Below are 27,769 nucleotides of genomic sequence, written 5' to 3'. Positions count from 1 at the left end.
GAACCTCTAACTGGCCTTGCCTTAACTCCGTTTAGACAACGAAAACTCCTTTACTGACCCTCACCCCTGCTTTTGTGGTTATGGAGGATATACTAATTGGCGTCATCTTTGCCCCTAAGGCAACAGAGGACCTAACTGGGAATCCTTTCGCTTAGCCTTGGCGTCCGCGTTTGAGAGGGGGAGTCCTACGCGAGAGCTGCCCCTCCCTCTCAAGGTTTCTAGCCTCAAGGCGCGTTACTGGCCTCGTCTTTGCTCAAAGGCAAAGGAAGACTTAACTGCCCGAACCTTGTTGTTCGTACTTAGCGTTTGTTCCTGCCGGTTGACCAGATTGTGGTTAGTGCGTAGCTGCGACTCGCGTATCAAAGACTCCCTCGTTCTTGATTCCAGATTTTCACCCTACTCCGCCGTGAGTACCTGAAACAGAGAAGAACAAAGGGTGCCTTAGCGGCTGTTTGCACTCCGACGCTCAAGTCAGTAGGCAGAAAACACTATGCACCTCCGTATCGGAACACCGTAACTGTGGTACTCTGAAGGTGCGTAACTGTATTCTAACAAACTTCTCTCTCGTGCTCAAATCACTCGTGCGTACAGTGAGTAAGCTCACAAATGACTCAAGTGTGTGTAAGAATGTCCGAACGTAAAACGTACCTCACTAAGCTTTCAGAAAAACTTATATACCTTAAAATACCTTGGGTTTTAGTGCTACTGCCACGTGTCACCTATGACTTAAGTGCAACTCCACGTGGAAGGCCTTACGACGTTGTAACCCAACTTAGGGAAATCCCAGCGCGTAAGTCTTCCCTCCTCGAAGTGCATCCGGCGTAGGGGGTGACTACCTGGGTGCCAACTCATGCGCCCCAGCCTCTAGTCACTCGCCCTGGGAGTATCTCAACCTTCCTCTCGTACCATGCACGTGGATTATCCCTGGGACGTGGCCCTCTCCCGGGTTGTGTCTGTCCCAGGGGCTCTCCAAAGGTGGTGTGGGTACTTCGTGAGTCAGATCACTCCCTACTGGTACTAGAAATATGGCCTTGGAGCCACCTTTCTCTTCTCTTTATTACTGTTCTGAGGTACCGGGGCCCGAGGCCTCCACGCCCGTACCGTGGCCTCTTACCATGCCGCCCCCTCCACGGTCTTCCCTACCCGTGGGTATCGGGGGGTGGCACCATCTGGGCCAAAGCACGCTCTTAGGAGAACGAGTCACGCCTTAAAGGTGGGAGACGCTTAAGCTTGGCGACGCCCACACCTGCCAACGCTCACACTTGGCGACGCCCAAGGCGGTCAACGCTTACTTTCCTCCTTGGAGCCCCTTGGTGGGTCCCATCGTATGTTTGACTATGGTTAACGCCCGAGGACGGGTCGGTACAGCGTCCACTCTCGAAAGGAAGGTGTCCTAAGCGGAAGCTGCCACTCCCTCTCGAGGTGTCTAAACACCCAAAACGACAGGTTCGTCGTTGGTCGAACCCTGCTATTCGCACTTGTCGCCCACGCTTGAGGGGGAGGTGTCCTATGCGGAAGCTGCCAATCCCTCTCGAGGTCTCTAAACACCAAGACGACAGGTTCGCCACTGGCCAAACCCTGCTGTTTGCGCTTGGCGCCCACGCTCGAGGGGGAGGCGTCCTGCGCTGAAGCTGTCACTCCCTCTCGAGGTGTCTAAACACCAAGACGACAGGTTCGTCCCTGCATTGTACAAAAAATCCGAGAATATGTATACTTCAATCGAAATTTTTTTGGGTGACCTCGTTGAAAAACCCTTAAAAGGGAAAAGGAGCGTCCCCTTAAACTTTGTACAATGCTAGAGTTCAACTGAAATAAAACTTGAGATTGGCTGCATTTCATGTACGAGGAATTGCGCCTCCTTCCAAAGCCTCAAGCTTGTACGCCCCGTTTCCCAAGACCTCCGTCACCCTGAAATGAATTTTTTATTCATCATTGCCACGACTAAAAGGAAGGTTCGTTTATGTGTGAAACTGTTTGATCATTTTCTAACTGAATACTCGTCCGTTTAAGCTGAAACTTGTCGCATTTCGTTCCAAATTCTGTTTGGATTCTTCCTTAAGATTTCAACAACAAATTCTTTTTGTAAAATGTTTCAGAAAATTCTTGCACTCCAAGGCGCTTCGCTTTCCAGATTTTTTAAATTTTGCCCTAGTTTCGCCAATTTTATTCCGAGTTCATATTACGCTGAAAAGTGCTGAAAACACTTACACAAGTAGTTGCATATGTCGTTTATGTCCGGTCAAGGAGGTACGTCCAAAAGGAATTACAAATTGTTTCAGTATTTTAATCGGTTAAAAACAGGATATAACCGGTTGTTTATGTTACAGATACAAAAGCAGTTTGTAAGACAGGAATTTCAACCAGTTGAAAATACAAAATAACATGTTCTTTATGACAGCATATCAAACAGTTATGAAGAGAAGAGATAGAGAGATTTACACACAAGGTTTATACTGGTTCACTCAATCCTAGAGGTACATCCAGTCCTCAGTCAAACCACTGAGTATTTCACTATGTAATCAATCACAGATTACAAGAACACACACCACAAAGAGGTGACTTTGAATCCCACAATGCCTACTCACCCCCTTTGCACCAACACACACCTCAATCCAGAATCACACTGACTTTACAGGATTTTACAACAATGTTTTTAGATAGTAATTTGAACAATTACAAGAAACTAAGAAAGGGTAGAAAACACCTGGATTACAAAAGACCAGAAACCCTATGATCAGTTCTTGAATCATAGCAAAGCTTAAAAGCAATCTTGCTAAACTTGGAAAACTTCTTTTCACAAACAGCTGATAATCTCTTAAATCAATCTCAAATCAGAGTATAAAACTTGATGAGAATCAACTAAAGGTGGCTTTTTATAATGAAGAACAAGATCATTCGCCTTCACATTTAAAGTTTTTCTTGTTAATCTTTGCAAAAGATAAAGCCCAAGCCCAAGCTCAAGAAGGCCAAAGCCCACAAAAGCCCAAAGACCATCCCATGAAGGGCAAAGCCAAGTTTTAAATAAATATTGTTTAGAAAGGTGCTTAGAGGGAAACATTAGAAACCTCTATTGTTAAAGCATCTTTTAGTCTTTAGTTAAGAGTCTTAGGGGGGGTGTTAGTAGATAGGTGTAGGAGTAAATAAGGAGGTGCCAAAGTGAGAGAAGGGATCACACCTTCCTCATGCTTGGTTTAAGGCGCAAATTCTATAAGCTTTTTAGGAGGGAGTTTTTTTGAATTTGTGTAGCTTACTTTTCAGCACCTTAGGCTATAAATAGAGGTGCTCTCTTTGTAAAATTCAGATTGGAATTAATCTAAGAAAACTCTACTCAAATTTTGAGTGAACTTTGGAAAGCTTTTGGAGCCTTCTTCTCTAGTCTTATCTTGATGGATCAATGGAGTCCTCAAGTGGCGGCATCACTCTTATCTAGGAGCATTCCACACTTCTAGTGGCGAGATCATCCAACATTCTTCCATCTTCATGAGCACTCTCTTCTCCTTCCTTTCTTCTCTTTCAATTGTTCATGTTGTCTTGTGTTCTTGAGTTTTTTGGTTCGATTTTTCTGTTTTTCCAGCACCTATGTTCTATTCTTGCCTTTTAATTTCAATTCTGTTCGGTTCCTTTTAGTTTCTCCTCTTTTTTGGTTCAATTTGACTAAAATTGGTTCATCCAAATGAGTTTGGGATTTGGTACTAGTTTTTGGTGAGTTCTTGTCTTCGAACAAATGATCCAACTCTAAGAAAAGTGCCTCTATAATGTCCAACTCAAGGTGATTCCTAAGAAGGTCAAGAACCTTTCTCTATATGGCTAGTGGAATCACATCAAAACTTCTATCTTTTTCATCATTCAAACATTTGAAGGAAGGCTATATTTATAACCTTTGAAAAGTTATCGTTAAAGACAGATTTGAACAACTGAATCAGTGAAAACAGGTTTTCAAAATACTGTTATGAAAACTCACATTTAAGCGGTTAAAACTGTGATTTAACTGGTTGAATGGTTTTGACAGTTATACAACTGATTCAAAAAACATATTAAACAACTCCTTTGCCAGCTAAGTGACAATCGACCGATTGTCTCGAAACTTTAATCGGTTGTTTTTCCCTTTGCATGGAAAAACACTTTAATCTTTAAAACAGAATAAAACAGGCTTTGTGTAGGAATGAAGACTAGTCTTACATAAATTCTAAACACTCTAAACTACACCCAAACCAAAAGCATCAAGGCTTCAATTTTTCATCTTGAATTTGAAACATCAAATCTCCTATCTTCAACAATCTTCCCCTATTTGATGGAGACAAATCCTTAGTTGCTTTGAGGAGTTGTGTTTAGAATTTAATCATCACCTGCTGTCATAGATAGAAGTAGAAAAACACGGAATATTCTTTTCCAAAGGTTAGAGCACCGTAAAACAGTTTTCACAGCTAAACCAGAGTGAAAAACAAACCATAGGTGCAACAGTAGAAGAACAACCGTTTAAAACGCAGGATTACATCCCAAAGCACCACTAATTCTCCCCCTATTTGTCTTATGAAATAGACAAAAGGAAGGATTAACCAACAACCCATAAGAAACAAAGATAAAGTGTTCATGAAAGAAAGCTAGTACACTTAAAAAGAAGGACTATGGTCCCTGCCAAACTGTAGATCTGAAATCTGGTTTTGTATGACCTCAATATGTTCATCCAGATTTCCGAAACGTGCATCTAGACCCTGGAAGTTCTGATCGAATTGCTGAAATCGGTTTTGGCACATCTCATAGAGATTGTTTTGTTGTTCAACAAAGTTATCCATCCGGTTGAGCATAAGCCTTTCAAAGGATGTCATTGAGGTGATTCTTTCTCCCCCAACATCAATGCTAGGTCCAGCATAATCAGTAGCAACAGGTTCAACAACTTCATCTTCATCATTGATTCCACTTGGGCCAACTTTGTCACCATCCTTGCTCACTCATCTCCCACCAATTTTTGTAAATCCCATTTTGCTTAGGGATCCATTGTTGATTTCACTTGAGGACTTGATAATTTTAGCTAGTTCTCCCTCAACATCTACCTCAAAATAGTGCAGCAGTTTAGATATCAAAATTGCATAAGGGTAGTGAAAGTCACTTAACCTTGTAGATTTTTGCGTATGCTCTTTTATGGTATGGATCCAATTGATCTTCACTTTATTCATGAAACAAATCAGTGTGTGCACAGATTATGACAACAGCAGATTTAATGAGAGAAGAGTATCATTTTTGAAAGCCATTAAGATAACCAAAACACATATAAACTTTTTCCTCTATATTCTTGAACCAAGTGGTGTTCAAGTTTGAAGAATCCAAACCCTTTGAAGGATGTTGAAGGCTAGGCTGTGCTTGTTGTTGCTGAGTTGTTTTAGATAGGATCTGGGATAGATTGAGTTTTGTAATCCACTCTTCATTGAATCCAAAGCATAGGCATTCTCAATCTTTTTAAAAGAAAAGTGTTTCTCAAACTAAGTGAAAAACAACCGATTGTTTTGTCAAAACAACTGACTGTTTTATACTTAGGTATTTTTAGAAAATATTGAAAACTGTTTTTCAAATGGTTGAGCTGTTAAAACCAAAACAACCGATTGATTCAAGGAAAAAACCGATTGTTTGTTTTGGTACCATAACAGAAAAATGGTTTGTGCTTTGACTGAGCATTAAATGGTTTTCTAACTGTTTACGCTCCATTTTTTAATACTTTGACCAATCTTTAAAGGCAATTAATAGTTTGTTAAGATTTGATAACAAACAACATCTTTGAATATATTCAGAAAAACAGATTTGAGTTTTTCACTTACACAAGTTTTGAGATTTTCAAAGAGTGAGATTGCTTAGAGATTGAGATTGATCAAAGAGTGTGAGATAGCATTTTCTTTTGTATTGATTTCAGATTCATTTTTGTAACAAGTGTAATCCTTGTATCTGTTGAAAGAACCTTTGTGTGTTTGCTGAGAAGTGTTGTGTGTTCTTGAGGAGATCAAGATCAACATTCTTAGTGTTGGTGTGTTGGCCAAGAGAAGTGTGTTTCTTGAGGGGATCAAGGTCACTTTCTTGGTTGTGTTGTAAGTGATCTAGGTTTGATTGCTTAGTGGAATTCCTCAGTGGTTTCTGAGAAAACTGGATGTAGCTCTGGGTTTAGAGTGAACCAGTATAAACATTTGTGTGCATTCTCTCTTCCTTAATCACTTTAAATTCAGTTTTGATATTTGCAAACTGGTATAAACAACCGATTGTTTTTCTGATGCTGTTGTTTTTTCTTTGAGTTTTTGGCAAACTGAATACTTTATCATTTGTTTCTCGAGATAATTTCATTCTTGACTTAAAAGTTTGCGAAAACCCTCTTTAAACAATTCACCCCACCCCCCCTCTAGTTTAAAGCCATCCATTCTAACAATTGGCATAAAGAGCTTGGTTCTTGAAATTTATTCAAGTGTGATCCTAAAACTGTTTTTTGATGGCTGATAGACTACCTTTTGGGGAAGGTGCTTCAATCAACAGACCACCTCTGTTTTGTGGTTTGAACTACCAATTTTGGAAAGTGAGAATGAAAATCTTTATGGAATCACTTGACAAGAGAATTTGGGATGCAATTGAAAATGGTCCTTTTGTCCCAAAGTTTGAAAAAGATGGATCTTTCATTGAAAAGCCTTGGTCTCAATGGACTGATTCAAAAAGCAAGAAGGCCAAATTCAGTTGCATTTCCAAAAATATAATAACCTCTGCTTTAAATTCATATGAGTTTTTCAGGGTCTCTCAATGCAAATCATCAAAAGAAATGTTGGACACCTTGGAGGTAACTCATGAAGGTACAAATGAGGTGAAGAGAGCTAGGAAGCATACTCTAATCCAAGAGTATGAGATGTTCAGAATGCTCAAAGGTGAAACAATTGCTGAGGTGCAGAAAAGATTCACGCACATCATCAATCATCTCATGAGCCTTGACAAGACCTTTGAAAAGGAAGAGCTAAACATCAAGATCTTGAAATGTCTTGATAGAGCATGGCAACCCAAGGTAACTGCTATTTCCAAATCTAAAGATCTAACATCCTTGAGTATGGCTTCTTTTTTTGGCAAGCTTAGGGAACATGAGTTAGAGATGAATCGACTCAATGTTCAAGAAAGCGAAGACAAGCACGTAAGGAGCATAGCCTTAAAAGCTTCCAAGCATAAAGGCAAACAAGAATCCAACGATGTAGTGATGAGGAAAACCTTAGCTTGCTGTCAAGAAAGTTTAGCAAATTCTTGAAGAGGAACCGCAACAAGGACAACAACAAAGATAGGTATGGAAACAAGAAATCCAATGATTTTAATTCCAATAATTATACCTGTTTTGGCTGTGGTGAGCAAGGTCATATAAAGGCAGATTGTCCAGACAAAAGCAAGGAGAAAAAGCCTAGCTACAAGGAAAATAAGGGCAAGACAAAGAGAGCCTGCATAGCTTGGGATGAAAATGAGGTATCATCATCAAGCTCTTCATCAAGTGAAGATGAGAAAGCAAACATCTGTTTGATTGCTGAAGATGATGATGAATCATGTAGCTCAAGTGAGGTAAGCTCATGTGCTTCTTTAAATGAACAAAATTATAGTGAATTGCTTAAAGCTTTTCAAGAAACTCACGATGAAGCTAATCGATTGGTGCTTTCAAACAACCGATAGAAAGAACTTAACAGCTGGCTGGAAAAGAGAGTGAAATCACTTGAAGATGAGATTGAAAAATCTAATACTGATTTCAAAAATCTGGAAAATCATTTCAAAAATTCTTCTTGCAAGTGTGACACTCTCATTTGCGAAAATTGTGAAAATTTTGATAAAAAGGTGCATGTACCGCCCTGATAGTCGGAAATGATGACGTGGCACCAAGCTACAGTATAGGCGTGTTGATGACATGCCAGGTTGGCAGAGGGGAAGGAGGTCGGGGGGTTCGTGTAGTCGCCAGTTATTAAGTTGGCGTGCTCCGATCTCCAGCATACCAGAACCGGCGGTCACCGGGTTAAAGATGAAGTCGCCAGATGTAAACTCAGGCGACCAAGTGATTAGAGATCGCCGGAACAAGCACATCGCCGAAGATGAAGGTGGTACAGATTATGAAGGCGGCCGGCGAGACCACAGGGAAGGTGTACGAAGGCACCCTAACTCGCCAATCCCAGTAGAGATCGCGCTCCCAGTTAGCTATGCATTGGGCAGTACCATGCATAAGTAACTTAGCCAAAGGAGAGTCAGAAGCAGCGCCCAAGTCAAGGAGGCTCCAGATGATGGCACGTGTACAGCTGGATGCGAGCCACGTGTCCAGGTCTGTAACTACTAGGAGAGAGAAAGTGACCAGGTATTTAAGGGTTCCCCAACGAACTTTTGAGGTACGCACGTTCAGATTGTATTCTTTACGCTTGCGAGTTCTTGAGCATACTGTGAGAGAGAACATTGCACGGTTCCTCGAGAGTTCTAGAGTTTTGCTCTTGAAGTATTTGGTGGTTCAGTCACTGACTTGGGCGTTGGAGTGCGATCGGCCGCAGCGGCGCCGCTCTGTTCTTTGCAGGTTCTTGAGGTGGATCGCAACGAAGGACGGAGGTTGAAGCGGTGCACACGTCGATCTAAGTTTGACGAGGCAAGATCCAACGTTCTGGTCAACAGGCAGGATCAGTGCATTATCTTGTTGACACTGTGGACAGGCTTTCAAAAGGGAAATCTAACTTTGAGAATGTCTTGGCATCTCAAAGCTGTGTTTTTGGAAAGGCTGGTTTAGGTTTTAATCCACAGAACAAACAAGATAAGTTTTCAAAAAAAAATTTAAGAAAGCCAGTAAAACAACCAATTGTTAAATCGAAACAACCGGTTGTTACATGCTTTTATTTCATGAAAAAGGGCCATTCGGTTAGATTCTGCAAAATAAGAATGTTTTTTGTTCCTAGAGGCTACATGAAATGGATTCCTAAAGGATGTGAGGTTCCAAATGAGAAAAAGAAACCAATTGGACCCACATTTGTGAAGGGACCAAATCTTGTTGCTTGAACTCATGCTTGTGCAGGAAATCTAAAGACGTGTGAAGGACTGAGTCATCTGATCAAGTTTTCGGAATGAAGAGACCAACATTGAAGCTGAATCAATGTTATGTATCTGTCCAAAAGCCCTCAACAATCAAATTAAGGCTTCTTGATCTCAAAGCACATGGCTCATTGAAAGAACAACACAAAGGATAAGACATTCCTTATCTCTGTTATTGATTTCTGTTTTTAAGTTCTTTTACTTGTTTGTATAACCTCTTTAAAGTGTTCAATTTCATCTGCTTTGATTTATTTCTGCTCATGCTTAAAAATTCAAAATGAGTTTACTGCTGCAGAAAAACAACTGATTGTTTTCTGGAAAAAACCGATTGTTTTGAGTCTGACAGCACTGTGAAGAAACTAATTTAATTTGTATTTTGAATTTCTATCCGTTGCAGATCAAATTAAAGAGAGAATCCTTGGTCAATGAACCTGTGTTGAAAGCTAATCACGCTCAGAAAGAAGTTACAACAATCATAAAGGAATATATTCCAAAATCTTAGAAATTCAAGAGCTTTTATGACTAGTCAAAGATCACATGTGAAGACCATGTGATTTTCTGCTTTTTCTTATGTTTTCTGTGCAGGGCATGGTCAAGTCCTCTCTCTCTGAAAATCTGGTACCCACTCATGTCATTAAATGCTTTATGATTCTGTTTGTGCTATAAAATCTGTTGCAGCTGATCTTTTCCACAAGAACAACCAATTGCAACATCTCTTGCAACATCTCTTGCAAAATCTGTGAGTGAGCTTTTCTCTGTTTTCTTCTCTGCCATCATGGACTCAACTCCTTCCATCTCAAGAAGATTCAAATCCAGAGTAGTAAGGTCTGGAGGAAGGCTTGAAGGATGGTTTTCTGGTGATAATGATCTTATTGAGAGATATAGATTTGAGACTAGCACCAAAGTGATAAACAATTCTAAAGTTGTTTACTTTGATTGGCTGAAAAGTCAAAAGCTGGACAATGTCAGAAGGCTTCTCAAAGATCAGTCCCTTAGAAAGTTCATGGAGATGAAAGGGAATATCTATCCAGATTTGATAAGAGTTTTCTACACAAATCTCAAGTTTGAGGGAAACAATCTTGTTTCTCATGTAAAAGGTGTAGATATGGAGATTACACATGATGTGTGGGTTGTTGTAGCTGGTCTAAAGTACTCAGGCATCAGAATTAACAAGGGGAACCTTGGAGTAGTGGACGACTTCAACAAAGTTCAATACTACAAGAGCTGCTTGAAGAACCAAAATGCACAAGTTAGGACGTGTTCAGTTGGTGGCTTAAGGCTTGATGAAAGGTTGCTAGCCCTCATTGTGACTTGGATTCTAACTCCAAGGGGGAGCAATCATTCAATGCTTACTGAGGAAGATCTGGTGTACATCTTCTGCATTTTGAAGAAGATCATAATTAATTGGATACACATCATCAAGAGCACATGCAAAAGGCAATGAGGTTAAGTAACTATCATTATCCATATGCTGTTTTGATTTCTAAATTTATGCTCTATTTTGAAGTGAACCTAGAGGATGAAACATCTGAGTTGGTCAAGTCAACTCAAGAGTTGAACAATGGATCTCTCAGCAAAATGGGTTTTACCAAAGTAGGTGGCAAATGGATTAGCAAAGATGGTGACTTTGGAGCCTCATCTAGTGCTGCTGCTGATCATGAGCAAGATGAACATGCTGCAGATATGGATTTTCAACAAGAAGATCTACCTGAAGCACATCAAGATGCTGGACCTAGTGCTGATGCTGGAAATCAAGAAGAAAGAATGCAAACCATGTCTTATTTTGAGAGATTCATGGTTAATAGGCTTGATTGCTTTGCGGAGAATCAAAGGAATCTCCATGATCTATGTGTCAACTATTTCCAGACGATTGATAACAGGTTTGACAGCATGGATGCACGTTTCATGACCCTGGATGAACAGATTGAGGCAGTACAAAACCAAATCTTTGATTTTCAATATGTTGATGATGATGAATGAAGAGAAAAACAACCGGTTGATGTATCGAAACAACCGATTGTTTTTGGTGGTTGTATCAGTTTTCTATTTTTCTGCTTTTGCTGTTTTAAATCTGATGTATTGGGAACAATTATCTTTTTCATCTCTTCTTTTTGTCTATTTGTGAAGACAAATAGGGGGAGATATATGCTGTGTTTGGTTTTAGTTTTTATTTTCTACAAAACAGTTTATATGAGTGAAACCTCATAGGTTTTTGCTCTAATATTTGTTTGTTGTTTGCTCTGATATTATGTTCTGAATTTCTATATTTGTTTCTGTGCTAACCAAATATCAGAAGTTCTATGTTTTGCTTAAAATTGTGCTTTGCAGAAACTGCTTCAGATTCAATCAGGTACAACATTAGCATCAGGGATTTGTCTTCATCAAATAGGGGGAGATTGTTGAACCAAGTGGTGTTCAAGCTTTGAAGAATTCAAACCCTTTGAAGGATGTTGAAGGCTAGGCTCTGCTTGTTGTTGCTGAGTTATTTTAGATAGGATCTGGGGTAGATTGAGTTTTGTAATCCACTCTTGATTGAATCCAAAGCATAGGCATTCTCAATCTTTTTAAAAGAAAAGTGTTTTTCAAAACAACCGATTGTTTTATACTTAGGTGTTTTTAGAAAACATTGAAAACTGTTTTTCAAATGGTTGAGCTGTTAAAACCAAAACAACCGATTGATTCAAGGAAACAACCGATTGTTTGTTTTGGTACTATAACAGAAAAATGGTTTGTGCTGTGACTGAGGATTAAATGATTTTCTAACTGTTTACGCTCCAGTTTTTAATACTTTGACCAATCTTTAAAGGCAATTAATAGTTTGTTAAGATTTGATAACAAACAACATCTTTGAATATATTCAGAAAAACAGATTTGATTTTTTCACTTACACAAGTTTTGAGATTTTCAAAGACTGAGATTGCTTAGAGATTGAGATTGATCAAAGAGTGTGAGATAGGATTTTCTCTTGTATTGATTTCAGATTCGTTTCTGTAACAAATGTAATCCTTGCATCTGTTGAAAGAACCTTTGTGTGTTTGCTGAGAAGTGTTGTGTATTCTTGAGGGGATCAAGATCAGCATTCTTAGTTTTGGTGTGTTGGCCAAGAGAAGTGTGTTTCTTGAGGGGATCAAGGTCACTTTCTTGGTTGTGTTGTAAGTGATCTAGGTTTGATTGCTTAGTGGAATTCCTCAGTGGTTTCTGAGAAGATTGGATGTAGCTCTGGGTTTAGAGTGAACCAGTATAAACATCTGTGTGCATTCTCTCTTCCTTAATCTCTTTAAATTCAATTTTGATATTTGCAAACTGGTATAAACAACCGATTGTTTTTCTGGTGCTGTTGTTTTTGCTTTGAGTTTTTGGCAAACTGAATTCTTTATCATTTGTTTCTCGAGATAATTTCATTCTTGACTTAAAAGTTTGCGAAAACTCTCTTTAAACAATTTACCCCCCCCCCCCCCCTCTAGTTTAAAGCCATCCATTCTAACATATATGACCAAAAGCATGATTTAAAGGAAAATAGGTTTAACCTTGCATAAGCAAACTTGACAACATTATACAAAGATGTCAGAGGAAAAATAATCGGTTGTTTCGAAGAAACAATCGGTTGAAATTCTGTGACAGCAAACAGAACATGGAAAAACCAAATCCTTTACCAGAATTTGAGAAACACATATACATGTTAAGGCACACATCATTTGGATGATAATAGAACATATATTAACCAGAAACACTTTATGGACACACAGAATTGAACTTAAGAAAAATTGTCCAAGCAAAGAAGAGAGATAAGAACATATCGTATTAAGAACATATGTGCAGATTTGACAAACAGTTATACAATCCATAACACCAGTTCTAACACAAGAACCTGCATCCATGAAAGCCAGTTTCAACAAATTCATCATTATGAAAGAAATGTCTCTTGTTGTTTTTCCTTTAGCATTCATTTTTCAAGCAAAAAGTAATTCTTGGCTGCCAAGGATACCTACAAGAAAAGATTAAGAAGCAAGATTTGGTCCCCATATGATATGATTCCAATAACAAGATAGAGATGTTTCATGGACATGTTATGGATTCAACTTGAGTTGGAATATGATTAGGCACTATTCTAGAATTGGATCAATGTTCTTTCATTCAAGAACTCACCAAATCATGAGCAACCAAGCCAAAACTCATTTGGAAACCCATTTCTTGTCAAAAGAACCGATTGGAATGAACAAGAAAGCAAATGAACCGATTATAACTACCTGGAAATCAAATGAACCGAACAAAACATGCTAGGAATCAAATGAACCGAACAAAAGTAAGAAAAGATGCAAATGAACCGATTACAATGACTAGAAAGGCCTAAGACATGTTTTAGAGTTTATTTGGGAATGGAAATGGATGAATAAGATGGAAAGGAGAAGAGAACTTATGTGGTTGGAGTCCTTGGAGAGGAACACGCCACTTGAAGGATGCAAAGCTTCAAGATGAGTGTAGATGCCGCCACATGAGGTTCCAAGATTGCTCTCAAGATAAGACTAGAACAAGAGAAGACACAAGTCTCTCAATCACTCACCAATTTGGGAGAATTTCTGTACTCAAAATATCAAATCTGTATTAGAAAGACTCAAGCCCTCCTTTTATAGGAGAAGGACCGTTCATGAGTGTACAAGAAGCTTACAAAGGAAGCTATCCAAGGTTACCTTGCAACTCTTCCACTTTTAGCGCCTAAAGTGGAGAATAGAAGGGATACCTTCTAGATTTTTCTAAAGCTAATATCTAAAGATGCTTTACACAAGAGGTATCTTTAGGTTTCCCTCTTAGCACCTACCTAAACACTATTCTATATTATTTACAAATTTATACAAAAGAAACTATAAAGAGAGATATTAATTGAAGCCCATTCTTGAAAGCTTGTAGTCTTCTTTTGGCTTTAGGCTTCGTCCTCTCTTTATTTTAATTCTTCTTTAATTTTTTAGAAGACTAGAAGGAAGAACTTCAAATGTTTGGGTGAATGACCTCTTCTCCATTAGTAAAATCCTCTCTTATTTGATCTCTATCACCTTATAAATTTAGGTCCAATGATGTTAGTAACAACCTTAGGAACCTTCAAAATCTTAGGCACCCATTTTAAAATACCTTTGGGAATAGAAACTTTTCTTATTTTACAGAATCTAATAGAATGACCCTTTTTCATGCAGTAGAAACAAACAACTGGTTGTTTCGTACTTTTAACCGATTGATTTTTCGTAAGGTTTGAAAAAGATTCTGAAAAGGTAAAGATTTTGCTTTGTGGGTTAAAACCCAAACCTGATTTCCCAAAAACACATTGTTGAGAAGCTAGAACATTCTCAAAATTTGATTTCCCTTTAGAAATAATATCAATAGTTTTCACAAGGTATAAAACTTTTTCTTGAAGGGTTTTACAATTTTTACAGCAACTTGAATCACAATTGCAAGAAGAGTTTTTATAAATCAGCTCAAGATTTTCGAAATCAACATTTGTATTACTCAAATCATTTTCCAAAACTGTGATTTTCATTTTCAACTTGTTGTTTTCACATTTCAATCGGTTATTTGAAAAAATTAACCTCTTAGCTTCTTCATGAATTTCTTGGAAAGCATCAAGCAATTGAAAATAACTTTCACACTTATTAGAAGAGGTTGTACTTACTTGACCTGATTCTAATTCTCCCTTGGTCATTAGACAGACTTCTAACTTGTTTTTAGAAGAGATTGAATCAACAGATACTCTTCTTGATCCATCAAGTCACTCCTTGGATTCTTGTGCCAATCTTTAAGGATATTCCACATTTCTTTGGCAGAACTGCATTTTGAAACCTTGAGCAATTAATTAGAATCAAGTGCAGATACAATGATGTTCATAGCAACACAATCAAGATGTTCTCTTTCAAAAGAAACAGTTTCAGATATAGGCGTGAGATAGCTATTTGTAATCACATTCCAGATTTTCTTATCTATAAAATTAACAAACAATTTCATTCTTATGCATCACAGTTCATAATTCATACCACAGAACAAAGGTGGTTCGTTTAAACAAGCACCTTCCATAAAAGAAAACTTTTCAGCCATTTAAAAAATTTAGGATCAAAACTTGAATAACTTTCAAGAACCTTGCTCTTGATACCAATTGTTAGAATAGATGGCTAAAACAAGAGGAGGGTGGGTGAATTGTTTCTAAAACCTTTTCACAAATATATGTTTATAAATGAAACTTTAACAATCAATTCAGATAAAAAATTCAGAAGGACAGTTAAACAAAGATTCAGAAAACTGTTTCAATACTTTACTCGGTTAAAAACACGATATAACTGGTTGTTTATGTTACAGATACAAAAGCAGTTTGTAAGGCAAGAATTTCAACCGGTTGAAAATACGAAATAACCTATTGTTTATGACAGCATATCAAACAGTTATGAAGAGAAGAGATAGAGAGATTTACACACAAGGTTTATACTGGTTCACTCAATCCCAGAGTTACATCCAGTTCTCAGTCAAACCACTGAGTATTTCACTATGTAATCAATCACAGATTACAAGAACACACACCACAAAGAGATGACTTTGAATCCCACAAAGCCTACTCACCCTCTTTGCACCAGCACACACCACAAGCCAGAATCACACTGACTTTACAGAATTTTACAACAACGTTTACAGAAAGTAATTTGTGTTGGAGATGGATGAAGCTCATCTCAACCTTGCATTGGTGTGTTTGATGTAGTCTTTAGCTAGGTTGTTTGGAGGTTGCTATGTGTCTTAGATGATTCAGTATTTTAGGCTTGTGTGCATTCAAGGTTGCCTTTTGCTGCATGACCCATCCTAGATGCCAAATCAAGGTAGTAAGATCAAGCTCATGATGTGGTTAAATGGTTTTGGAAAAGCTTTTTGAAGTTTTCTTAAATGGTTTGATTCAGTACAAAAAATAAATCGGTTTTATTGAGAAGTAATCAATTTATTTCTTCTCTGTTAAAGGCTTTTCGAAATTCTGTTAGGGCACCAAAGGTAAAGCTCAGTCTGTTATTTCAGTTAAGCTAAGCTGGCAGTTTTATTAACATTTAACCTGTTTTTTTTTTAATCAATCTGTTGTTTTTTAAACTGCTCTGTAACTGTTTTTTAAAAGTGGTTAGAAACTGTTCTCTATAAAATAAAATGCCCTTCTCACGTGAAGGGATGCTGAACAATCACAGTTTGACAGAGATACAACATTTCGTGTGTGAAAAAGAGAATTGAAAAGGTTTTGCAAAGGTTTTTCAAAAGAGAAATACATGTGAGCTTGTTCTTGAAGAACCTTGTGCTGGTTGAAGGTGATGGTATTGTTTGGAGCAAATAGAACAACTGGTTTATGTTCTTGCAACACAGTTTCAGTGTAATCTTTCCCTTATTCATTCTTGTAATAGGTATAAGTGTTAGTCACTCTAGATAGGGTTTCTTGGAGTGCAAGGTATGCTGGAATAGTGTTTTTCAGCCTTGGTTGTTGAAGTTCTTGAAGGGTTCAAGAACTGCTGTGTGTGTGTAATTGGTTGTGCTAAAAGTCATCTGTACAACAATCTGTTTCGTTTAATATCAATTTGTTCTTTTAGCCACTATTAAACTGTAAATCAACCTCTTTTGTGAAAATTTGATAAGCTCAATTCACCCCCCCCCCCCTTTGAACTTAGACACTGCTTAACTCTAACAATTTGATCAATTACAAGAAACTAAGAAAGGGTAGAAAACACTTAGATTTCAAAAGACTAGAGACACTATGATCCGTACTTGAATCACAGCAAAGCTTAAAAACAATCTTGCTAAACTTGGAAAACTTCTTTTCACAAACAGTTGGTAATCTCTCAAATCAGAGTATAAAACTTCTCTTTTTTTAATCATTCAAACATTTGAAGGAAGGCTATATTTATAACCTTTGAAAAGCTATCGTTAAAGACAAATTTGAACAACTGAATCGGTTAAAACAGGTATTCAAAATATTGTTATGAAAACTCACATTTAATCGATTAAAACTGCGATTTAACTGGTTGAATGGGTTTAACAGTTATACAACTGACTCAAAAAACATATTCAAAAACTCATTTGCCAGATAAGTGACAAACAATCGATTGTCTCGAAACTTTAATCGGTTATTTTTTCCTTTGCATGGAAAAACACTTTAATCTTTAAAACAGATTAAAGCAAGCTTTGTGTAGGAATCAAGATTGATCTTACATAAATTCTAAACACTCTAAACTACACCCAAACCAAAAGCAGCAAGGCTTCAAGCTTCATCTTGAATTTGAAACATCAAAGATCCTATCTTCAAGAGTTCCTCATTGTGTATATTGAGATGTGGCTGAGATTTGAGCCTCAAATTTGTTCCACAAGATTTGTAATGAATTTTTTATTCATCATTGACACGACTAAAAGGAAGGTTCGTTTATGAGTGAAACTATTTTATCATTTTCTAACGGAATACTCGCCCGTTTGAGTTGAAACTTGTCGCGTTTCGTCCCAGATTTTGTTGGGATTCTTCCATAAGATTTCAACAACAAATTCTTTTTCGAAATGTTCCAGAATCTTCTTGCACTCCAAGGTGCTCCGCGTTCCAGATTTGCGAAATTTTGCCCTAGTTTCTACAATTTTATTCTGAGTTCATATTACGCTGAAAAGTTCCGAAAACACTTACACAAGAAGTTTTATATGTCGTTTGTGTCCAGTCAAGGAGGAACATCCAAAAAGAAAACACAGGAAAAGATATAAGGAAGGAAAGCCAAGAAGTTTGTTTTCGGAAAAACAAGTTTTCCAGTTTTGTTTGCTCTCAGTCTGGGACTTATTACACCTTATTCCTTATTCCTTGGGTGTTTAGATTTGAAATTTTTACCAGACGTTCCTCATTGTGTGTATTGAGATGTGGCTGAGATTTGAGCCTCAAATTTGTTCCACAAGATTTGTAATGAATATTTTACTCATCATTACTACGACTGACAGGATGGTTCGTTTCTGTGTGAAAGTGTTTAATCATTTTGTAATTGAATACTCGTCCGTTTGAGCTGAAACTTGTTGCGTTTCGTCCCAAATTCTGTTGGGATTCTTCCATAAGATTTCAACAATAAATTCTTTTTGGAAAATGTTCTAGAACTTCTTACACTCCATGGCGCTCCGCTTTCCAAATTTTCGAAAAATCACTACAAAAAAAATCACTTTTAGCGACCACCAAATTTTGTCGCTAAAACAGTATAATCGGTCACTAAACATATCTGCGACCGAAATGACCACCAAATAAAGATGGAAGCGAAAACCCTAGTCGCAAAGCATTTAGCGACCGAATTATAAAGTGGTCGCAAATTTGCGACCGAAATTTTGGTGGTTGAATCGGTCGCAGAAAATTTGGTCACCAAAATTTAGGAACCAAATTTGCGACTACCATTTTCAGTGACTAAATTGGTCGTAGAAAATTTGGTCACCAAAGTCCAGGAACCAAATTAGCGACCACCATTTACGGTAGCTAAATCGGTGGCTGAAATAGAAGGTGATAGATACCACCATTTTCGGTCACTAATAGATTAAAATAATTAATTAAAAAAAAACTTGTGGTGGCTAATTCGGTGACTAAATGCAGATCTATATAGTGACAAATTTCATTTCAGTGGCTAAATATTTTTTAATTATAGGACCGATTTTATTTTATTTCGGTGGCTAAATATTTAAATATATTCGTTCTTCTCCATAAAAGATATTAAAAATTATATTTACTAAAAATTGTTTCCATTTTCTAATAAAATCTAGAAAAAATACTATTTATTTTATCATATAAACTATCATACACTTAATTTCCTTAAAAGGCACGAAATATGGTGCTTGCGTCCTCAGCTCAGCGTCTTAATTGAGTTGCTTCAATTATGAAGCAGATCAAATTTTCTAGCCAATCAACTTAAAATCCAATAAACAATCATCAACTAAAAATTAATGGATTTATCTTTTAAATTAATATATTTTACCAAAGATCAGCAACCAATTTAATAAATATTTTTCAAAACTTGGAAATAGTATAATGTCTAAGAAATTGGTTAAATAAGTTTTACTTCTGAGATTGCTTATAAAAGAAAATAGTAGTTTAAGAATGATATTGCAGGGTTTGTTGAAGAAGAACCTTCTGGGTTTGGTATTAAGGTAATTAGAATTTGAACTAGTTTTGTACATTTAAGTGGGGAGGGGAGGGTAATTGAAAGAGATGAAAGGAGATTAATTATATACATTGATGATTAAGCACTACATTGATTATGATTGAGTGGTGGTGGCTGACTAGTCTTAACCAAATATGGCTGACCAGGGTCCATTTCCACTGGAATTGTTATGTCATTAGCCAATAAATAAGCACTAAAGAGTAGTTGTATAGTGAATTAGCTAAGTTCCTATAGTTACGCACCAAACTTTCTGGGTCCAGTGGCGTTATGGTGACAATGGTTTCTGGCACCTGCAACACTGGTTGTTATGAGGAGCTAGCTTGCTGCTGACTGCACCCAACCATTGTAATTGTGTCTTTTGACTGTTTGAAAGACTCATCAAGACTTCTAAGATGTTGGCCTGTCATCCTGCAAAACAATGTTGTCATGCTTTTCGTAAACACTAACCAAATCGCCATCCATTTTTTTCTTTCCTACACCTATGCTAGGCTAGGGCAGTGGAATATACCAATTAGATTTTTTTTAATATTCCATAAAGATATCTTAATTGAGTTTCTTGTTTTTAAGTGTCTCCATAGTATTATTTTTATCCTGATATAAATATTTTTCAACAAAAGATAAAAAAATTAAATTAAATGGACATAAAAGGGATGTAGAACCATCTAAAAAAAATGTATGTAAGGTTTGGATATATTTAAAAGTGATATATTTAAACATTCAGATTGGATAGGAAAACAGTTTGGGTCTAAAGTATTCAGTAGTAAGGGTGGTTTTGTGTACTTGTTAGCTCCCACACCAGAATTGTGGACTCTAGTATTAAACCACAACACTCAGATTCTCTATATTGCAGATATTAGTTTTGTTATCACGCACTTGGAGGTTGTTCCTGGTTGTGTGGTTCTTGAATCTGGAACTGGTAGCGGATCTTTGACCACCTCACTTGCAAGAGCAGTTATTCCTTCAGGACACGTCAATACCTTTGATTTCCATGAACAAAGGGTCGAATCAGCTAGGTAAGAAATAAGGAAAAAATAGTGTTTTCCATATAGAAATTGACATAATATGATGTTTGGTATTAATATATTTGCATGTTTCTTTCGCCTGCTTCTTCTGGTTTTCTTCTATGGATCTATTTTCCGCTATCATCCAAAATGGTGTGCTAACTTGTAATTAGATCATAGCAATTAAAACATTACTTTAGCCATGGATGAAATTTAAACTCGTTTTATTATCTTTGCACTGTGGTTTTATCATTCTCATGAGTTTTGGGCAAGATATTGATCAGATAGTCTGTAGTTCATAATCGAAGATGCTGTCTTCTAATTCTACTTGATATATCGGTACTCTGCTATGCTCTTAGACCATACAATGATTCCTGTCAGCAGGATCTAGCTTTATAGGATGTCTACCCTGAAACCAATATATAGTTTTGCCCTGTAAATTACTCTCTTCTTTTGCCCTATAAATTAGCCCTACTAATTGAGAAAATATATGGAATATAGAATGGGATAAAGTAAAAAAACAATTCCTACAGCATTGTCATATATTTATTAGTTTACACTAATACAAATTTAGTGTTAGTAATCCAATTTTAAATACAATAAAACCAAGCATATAAAATAGAAACCTATGCTGCAGCTTAAAACTAATGAAGCAGATATTGAAGTAACAATAACATATGTATTCAGCTACTTAAGTTCTACATAGAGAACCTAAAAAAAGACAAAATTATAAGAGAAGGTACCTACCTCAACTTTGGGGCTGTGGAGAAGGACATGGTCCTGCGAGAATCCAACAGAATCTAAAAACTGGGGAAACAGTTTCTTGGAGAAAAGCATGCACAGAGTCAAAAAAACCTCAATAGTTTCTCTAAGTCAGCTACAACTTCAGGGCCCTTCAACTCCACACAACCGCTTCCACCATACACACTCGCAACTGCATCACCCTGCAAGTGTTTCAAGTTTCAAACCCAAAATTGAGTCGACCTATTTGCGCATGAAGGAATTGATACCGAAGGCCAAGTCTGCGATTGGCCATTTCCGAATAGTCTCGGAGTAAGTGAACCTCAGCGTCTCCTACAACGTCACGATCGATTCGAACAGATTCGCTGGCGCCTGAGCTGGCTTCGCCCTCAAGGTCCGCGCTCTCGACCATTCCTCTTCAGCCTTCTTCCTTCGCCTGAATAAGAGGTACAGAGTCACCGTTGTTCCGGCAGCCATCGCCATAGCGCCGGCGGTCATGGAATCGACAGAGCAGAAGAATGTGCACAAAGAGGTTTGGGGGACGAGACGGAAAATGAAGAGATAAATTGGGGTTTGGAAGATGGTTTGAGTGTGTGAAACAGAAACGTAAGAGAAGACAAGAGAGGAAATTATTATTATTATTAGCGACCGAAAGAAAATCGGTGACTAAATAAAAACATATTTGGTGGTTGCTTTGGTGATTGAAATAAACAATTACATTTAGCGACCGAAAAAAAAACGGTAGTTAAAAATAAACATATTCGGTGACTGATTTGGTGACAAAAATAAACAATTACATTTAGCGACCGAAAGAAAATCGGTGGCTACAAAATAAACATATTTGGTGGCTGATTTGGTGGCTAAAATAAGTAATTACATTTAGCGACCAAAATAAAATCGGTGACTAAAAAATAAACATATTTGGTAGCAGATTCGGTGGCTGAAATAAGTAATTACATTTAGCGACCGAAATAAAATCTGTAGCTAAAAAATAAACATTTTTTGTTGCTAATTCGGTCGCAGATATATTTTTCCTAATTTATTTAAAACAGTCACCACTTTAGCGATTTATGGTTTTGTCACTCTCATTTTCCGTTGCTGATTCGGTCGCTAAACTTACGAACATCATTAACAATTCATTCGGTCGCTATTTCGGTTGCAAATTTGATACTGAAGGTATTCAGTGGCTATTTCGATCGCAAATTGCGACCACTCACTTTCGGTCGCTGAATTCAGTGACTAAATTATTATTTTCTTGTAGTGATTTGCCCTAGTTTCTGCAATTTTATTCTGAGTTCATATTGCGCTGAAAAGTTCCGAAAATACTTACACAAGTAGTGTCATATGTCGTTTGTATCCAATCAAGTAGGCACGTCTGTTCTTGCCGGTTGACTTGATTGCCTTGGTACATTACGATGATCACACGCCCAATTATCTCTGCCTTCGTTCGTGCCTTTCTTTTTTCAAACACCTAAAAATGCAAAGACAATGGGCTCCCTAGAGGTCGTTTGCGCTCCGACGCTCAAGTTAGTACTGGGCTAGGAAACACCGAAACTTAACTGTAAAAAGCTCTCTGTGTAAACTGTGTGTGTATTCGTGTAAGTGTTGCGTACCTTATTAGGTTTTTTTACTGCCCTTTATATACTCTAGGATTTCTACTGTTTCTGCTAACCGCAATTAGGGTTACTGAGGGTGTGCCTTAGTGCCGCTATCACCCACTCTTAGGGAAATCTAGCGCAGGGCTCCCTTACTGGAGTGCAACCTCTGAAGGGATGACCACCTGGGTACCAACTTGTGCACCTAATCTCTGGGGCAATACGTTCTGAGAGTGATGGAGATCAAGTAGAACAGGATTTCACTAATGGAGGAAGAGGCCATCCACCCAAGCATTTAAAATTCTTCCTTCTAGTCTTCTCAAAAATAAAGAAGAAATTAAATAAAGAGAGGACCAAGCCTAAAATAAGACTACAAGCATTCAAGAATGGGCTCCAACTAATATCTCTCTTTGTAATTTCTTTTGTATAAATTTGTAAATAAAATAGAAATAGCTTTAGGAAGGTGCCAAGAGGGAAACCAAAAAGACACCTCTTTTGTAAAGTACCTTAGCCACATAGTTTGTAGGAAAAAGCTAGAAGAAGTGATTCTTCTTAATTCCCTCTCTTGATCAACGGCCAGGACTTAATGCCGCTTGTGCTTCTTTGTTTACGTTAGGCTTTCAAAAATGCGCGCTTCGATCACTGTTCCATCACTTTCAGAAATCCCTTGCACGCTTCATTTTCTTCTTCGAACACTCTTGCTTTCTCTCTTGCGAAAAACCAGAACTTTCAACTCTCATCAATCAAAGGTATGATTTTTATCCATTTATCGCCCCTGTTCTATGATTTCGCTGCTTGATAACTGCCTGAGACTGTTTAAATTTCTGCATTTTAGGTTTATCTATGTTTATTCCTCTGTTCCTCTATTTTTCTGGTTTTCTTCGAGTGTGGGGTTTTTTCTGGTTTTACTAAGTTACGCCATCTCCTTCTTCTAAACCTTCATTTTTTTCTTTTCTTTTCTTGCTTTTTTAGCTTTCTTCGAGATGGCTCGAACGAAAACCACTTCCAACCCTCCACCCAACGTAGATTACAGAGCCTTGTACCCCTGGGCCTCTACTGAGCTTCTCGCTGAGACCTCCTCTCAACTCTAGCGAGGACATGAGGAAGCATCGGGAAGGGGAGCCCGACTGCAAGGGACGGGTATTTGGGAGAGAGAGCGACGCATATGTCTCGGTTCGTCCCAGTGCGAAGGGCAAACTCGTGTGCGCCAATGACCGGGCCAACGATGGAGAGCCCTTCTTGATGGAGATAAAAAAGAAGAGGATTTTACTAATGGAGGAATAGGCCATCCAACCAAACATTTAAAGTTCTTCCTTCTACTCTTCTAAAAAATTAAAGAAGAATTAAATAAAGAGAGGATCAAGCCCAAAGCCAACAAGAAGACTACAAGCATTCAAGAATGGGCTCCAATTAATATCTTTCTTTGTAATTTCTTTTGTATAAATTTGTAAAACATATAGGAGTAGTGTTTAGGAAGGTACTAAGAGGCAAACCAAAAAGACACCCCTTTTGTAAGTACCTTAGGCGTTAGTTTTTAGGAAGAAACTAGAAAGTTGTCTTTTCACACTCCTTTAGGCGCTAGAATAGAAGGATTTGGAAGGTGACCTTTCAAAAGCTTCTCTTGTACTTTGTGACCAGCCCTCTCTATTATAAAAGGGGTGCTTAGGTCTTTGAAATAAAAAGATTGATTTTGTGAGTATTGAACCTCTACCAAATTGGTGAGTGATTGAGAGAGACTTGTGTCTTCTTCTCTTCTAGTCTTATCTTGAGTGAATTCTTGGGCTCTCAAGTGGCGGCAACAACACTCATCTTGAAGCCAACCATCCTTCAAGTGGCGTGCACATTCCAAGAGCTTCATCCAAATAAGTCCATTTTCCCTTCATTCCAAATTACCCATTTTTTTTCTACTTGTTTGCTTTCACTTTCAATCGGTGCAATCTCTTCCTTATGATGTTCTCTTTCATTTGCTGCACTTATATTCAATTTTAATCGGTGCAAATTGGTTGTTCTTGTTGTTTTGGTCACGTCCTCCATGGGTATAAATGCTATATGTTGTGTTCTTGAGTTTCTATCCATGGGTTTGTTGTTCAAAATGGGTTTCTATGTGAGTTTGGCTTGATTTTTGTGTTTTGGTGAGTTCTTGAATGTTAAGAACATTGATCCAATTCTTAAAAAGTGCCTAATCATATTTCAACTCTTGTTGAATCCATAACATGTCCATATCATATTTCCATCATGTTATTGGAATCATATCACTTCTTCTTCTTTTACTTAACTGTCTTTAAACGGATCAAACTCCATCTCCCATTCACTGGCTTCGAGAGGGCGTTGCTAACGAAGATCAATGTGGCCCCCACCTAGCTGCATCCCAACAGCTGGGCCTTCATGAGGGCGTTCACTATATTGTGCAACCACTTTGGGCACCCTCCTTCCGTGGACGTCTTCCTTCATTTCTTTGAAGCCAAGAGCCCCAGGAAGAACCTCTGGGTGAGCTTTAGTGGCGTGACAAGGAGAGTCCTCCTCACGCCTATGATGCGGGGTTCGAGGATGCCCTTGCTCAGGTTGCCTGTGTGCATCCTGAGATGGACACCTCACCCTTCGCGACGTCGAATCGTGTCGTAGATGGGCAGGTCGTGCCTAGGGCCCCTCCTTCTTAGTTTGTATTTGGTCCTCTGATGAACAATGTGCACTCTTCTATTTTTAAATGCTTTGCTTGCTTTCAACTGTCTAAACTGTTTAGCTGCTTTAAACCTTTAAACCTTTAACTGCTTGAACTATTTTCTTGATCTTGACCTATTGAATGCTTCGCCTCAATTTTCATTCTTCGTCTTCGATCATTAACTGTTGCGCCTCGCGCTGACACTTCTAACAACGCCTTTTGACGAATGCTTGAATCTTAGGTAGCACACTTACTTGCCCCCGCCCTACCGTATACTCTTCATTAGCCAGCGGGGGTTTGCACACTAACCTGTAACTGACCTCACCCTCAAACACAAAGGTGAGGAAACTTATGGCGGTCGCTCTTCGAACCTGCTTCATAAGGCATGGCAGAAAGAGACCTTCTAACTGACTTCACTCCTACCTTACTGAGCAAGGAGATACTTTATTGATACCGTTTGCGAGCTCTGCTGTCCTCGCCTTGGCGGTCTCGCTCAAGAGGGAGGCGCACTTCGCGCTATCCCACTTCGAGTTTCTTGGCCCAAGGAGAAATTAGTGCCTGCTCCCTTTCTGTCCTCCATGGGTTTGGGGAAAACTCACCTTCTGGACCGCATTGTCTCCATTACGGTGCTCTCACTCGAGAGAGGGGGTGTTCTCCACGAACCATCCTGCCCAGTCTCGAGACTTCTAGCCCAATGAGAGATTGTGTTGTACAAAGTCAAGGGAGGATTTAACTAGCGAACCTTATTTCTTTCCCCTGGTGTTCTCACTTGAAGGGGAGGGAGGCGTTCTCCGCGAACCATCCTGCCCACCCTTGAGACTTCTAACCCATGGGGAAGGTTTTGAACTGACCTCGCCCTTGCTTGAAATCAGGGGAGGATTTAACTGTGAACTGCGCTGTTCAAACTTGGTGTTCTCACTCGAGGGGGAGGTGTTCTCTGCGAACCTACCTCTCCCGCTCTCAAGACTTCTAACCCAAGGGACAACTTATAACTGACTCCATCTCCGCTCAAAGGAGAAAGAGGATTTTTCTGCTGCACCATTTCGTTCAACCTTGGCGTTCTCACTCGAGGGGGAGGCGTTCTCTGCGAACCTACCTTTCCCGCTCCCGAGACCTCTAACGCAAAGGAACGGTTCGTATCTAACGTCATCTTCGCTCAAAGGCGAAGGAGGATTTCTCTGGTGAACCATTTCGTTCAACCTTGGCGTTCTCACTCGAGGGGGAGGTGTTCTCTGCGAACTTACCTTTCCCGCTCTCGAGACCTCTAACGCAAGGGAACGGTTCATAACTGCATTGTACAAAAATAAGAGAATATACTTCAAACGAAATTTATTGGGTGACCTCATTAAAAAATCCTTATAAGGGAAAAAGAGCGTCCCCTAAGAACTATGTACAATGTTAAAGTTTAACTAAAGTAAAACTTAAGGTTGGTCGCATTCCATGTACGAGGAATCGCGCCTCCCTCCAGCGTCTCAAGCCTGTATGCCTCACTCCCAAGGGCCTCTGTCACTCTAAAAGGACCAGTCCACTTGGGGGACAACTTGTTCTCTAACTGATATGGGTGGGTCTTCCGCATCACGAGGTCGGCGACCTGGAACTAGCGAGGCTTCAGCTTTGAGCTGTGCTTGTACTCCACCCTTCTCTTTAAAGCTTTAGCTTTAATTCTTGCTTCCTCCCTAACTTCATCCAGTTGGTCAGGTTCACCTTTCTCTCCTCGTTGGATTCTTCAGCCACGAAATTCTAGAAGTGTGGCGAGCTCTCCTGGATCTCCACGGGAATCATCGCATCCGACCCATACACCAAGCTGAAGGGTGTCTCTCTGGTGATGGACTGGGGAGTGGTGTGGTAAGCCAACACAATTCTAAGAACCTCCTCTGCCCAGGTTTCTTTGGCCTTCTCAAGCCTTCTCTTCAGACCTCCGAGCAAGACTCTGTTGGCAGACTCGACCTGCCCATTCGTTTGGGGGTGCTCGACTGATGCGAACACCTGCTTTATTCCAACTTCTAAGCATAACTTACCCAACGGGGTTTCTATGTGAGTTTGGCTTGGTTCTTGTGTTTTGGTGAGTTCTTGAATGATTAATAACATTGATCCAATTCTTAAAAATTGCGTAATCATATTCCAACTCTTATTGAATCCATAACATGTTCATATCATATCCATACCATGTTATTGATATCATATCATGGTATGGATATAATATGAACATGTTATGGATTCAATAAGAGTTGGAATATGATTAGGCACTTTTTAAGAATTGGATCAATGTTCTTAATCATTCAAGAACTCACCAAAACACAAGAACCAAGCCAAACTCGCATAGAAACCCATCAAGAACAATAAACCCATGGATAGAAACTCAAGAACACAACATATAGCATTTATACCCATGGAGGTCGTGACCAAAACAGAAAGAACAACCCATTTGCATTGATTAAAATTGAATATAACTGCAGCAAATGAAAGAGGACATCATAAGGAAGAGATTGCACCAATTGAAAGTGAAAACAAACAAGTAGAACAAAAATGGGTAATTTGGAAAGTGAAGGGGAAAATGGA

General features: G+C 38.6%; 1 long non-coding RNA gene across 1 annotated transcript; it reads right to left on the bottom strand.

The window, feature by feature from the left end:
* Positions 1–19,252: 19,252 nt before the first annotated feature.
* On the bottom strand, positions 19,253–21,562 carry LOC137819476 (uncharacterized). Its single transcript, XR_011082309.1, has 3 exons — positions 20,963–21,562; positions 20,088–20,191; positions 19,253–19,622 (listed from the first exon to the last, which is right to left on the bottom strand). It is a non-coding gene; the product is annotated as an uncharacterized lncRNA (long non-coding RNA).
* Between the last annotated feature and the right edge of the window lie 6,207 nt (positions 21,563–27,769).

This window comes from Phaseolus vulgaris, chromosome 10 (genome assembly GCF_000499845.2).
Source record: "Phaseolus vulgaris cultivar G19833 chromosome 10, P. vulgaris v2.0, whole genome shotgun sequence".
Taxonomy (NCBI): Eukaryota; Viridiplantae; Streptophyta; class Magnoliopsida; order Fabales; family Fabaceae; genus Phaseolus; species Phaseolus vulgaris.
The sequence above is the reverse complement of the archived record's forward strand: the minus strand, read 5'-3'. Positions and strand labels throughout refer to the sequence as shown.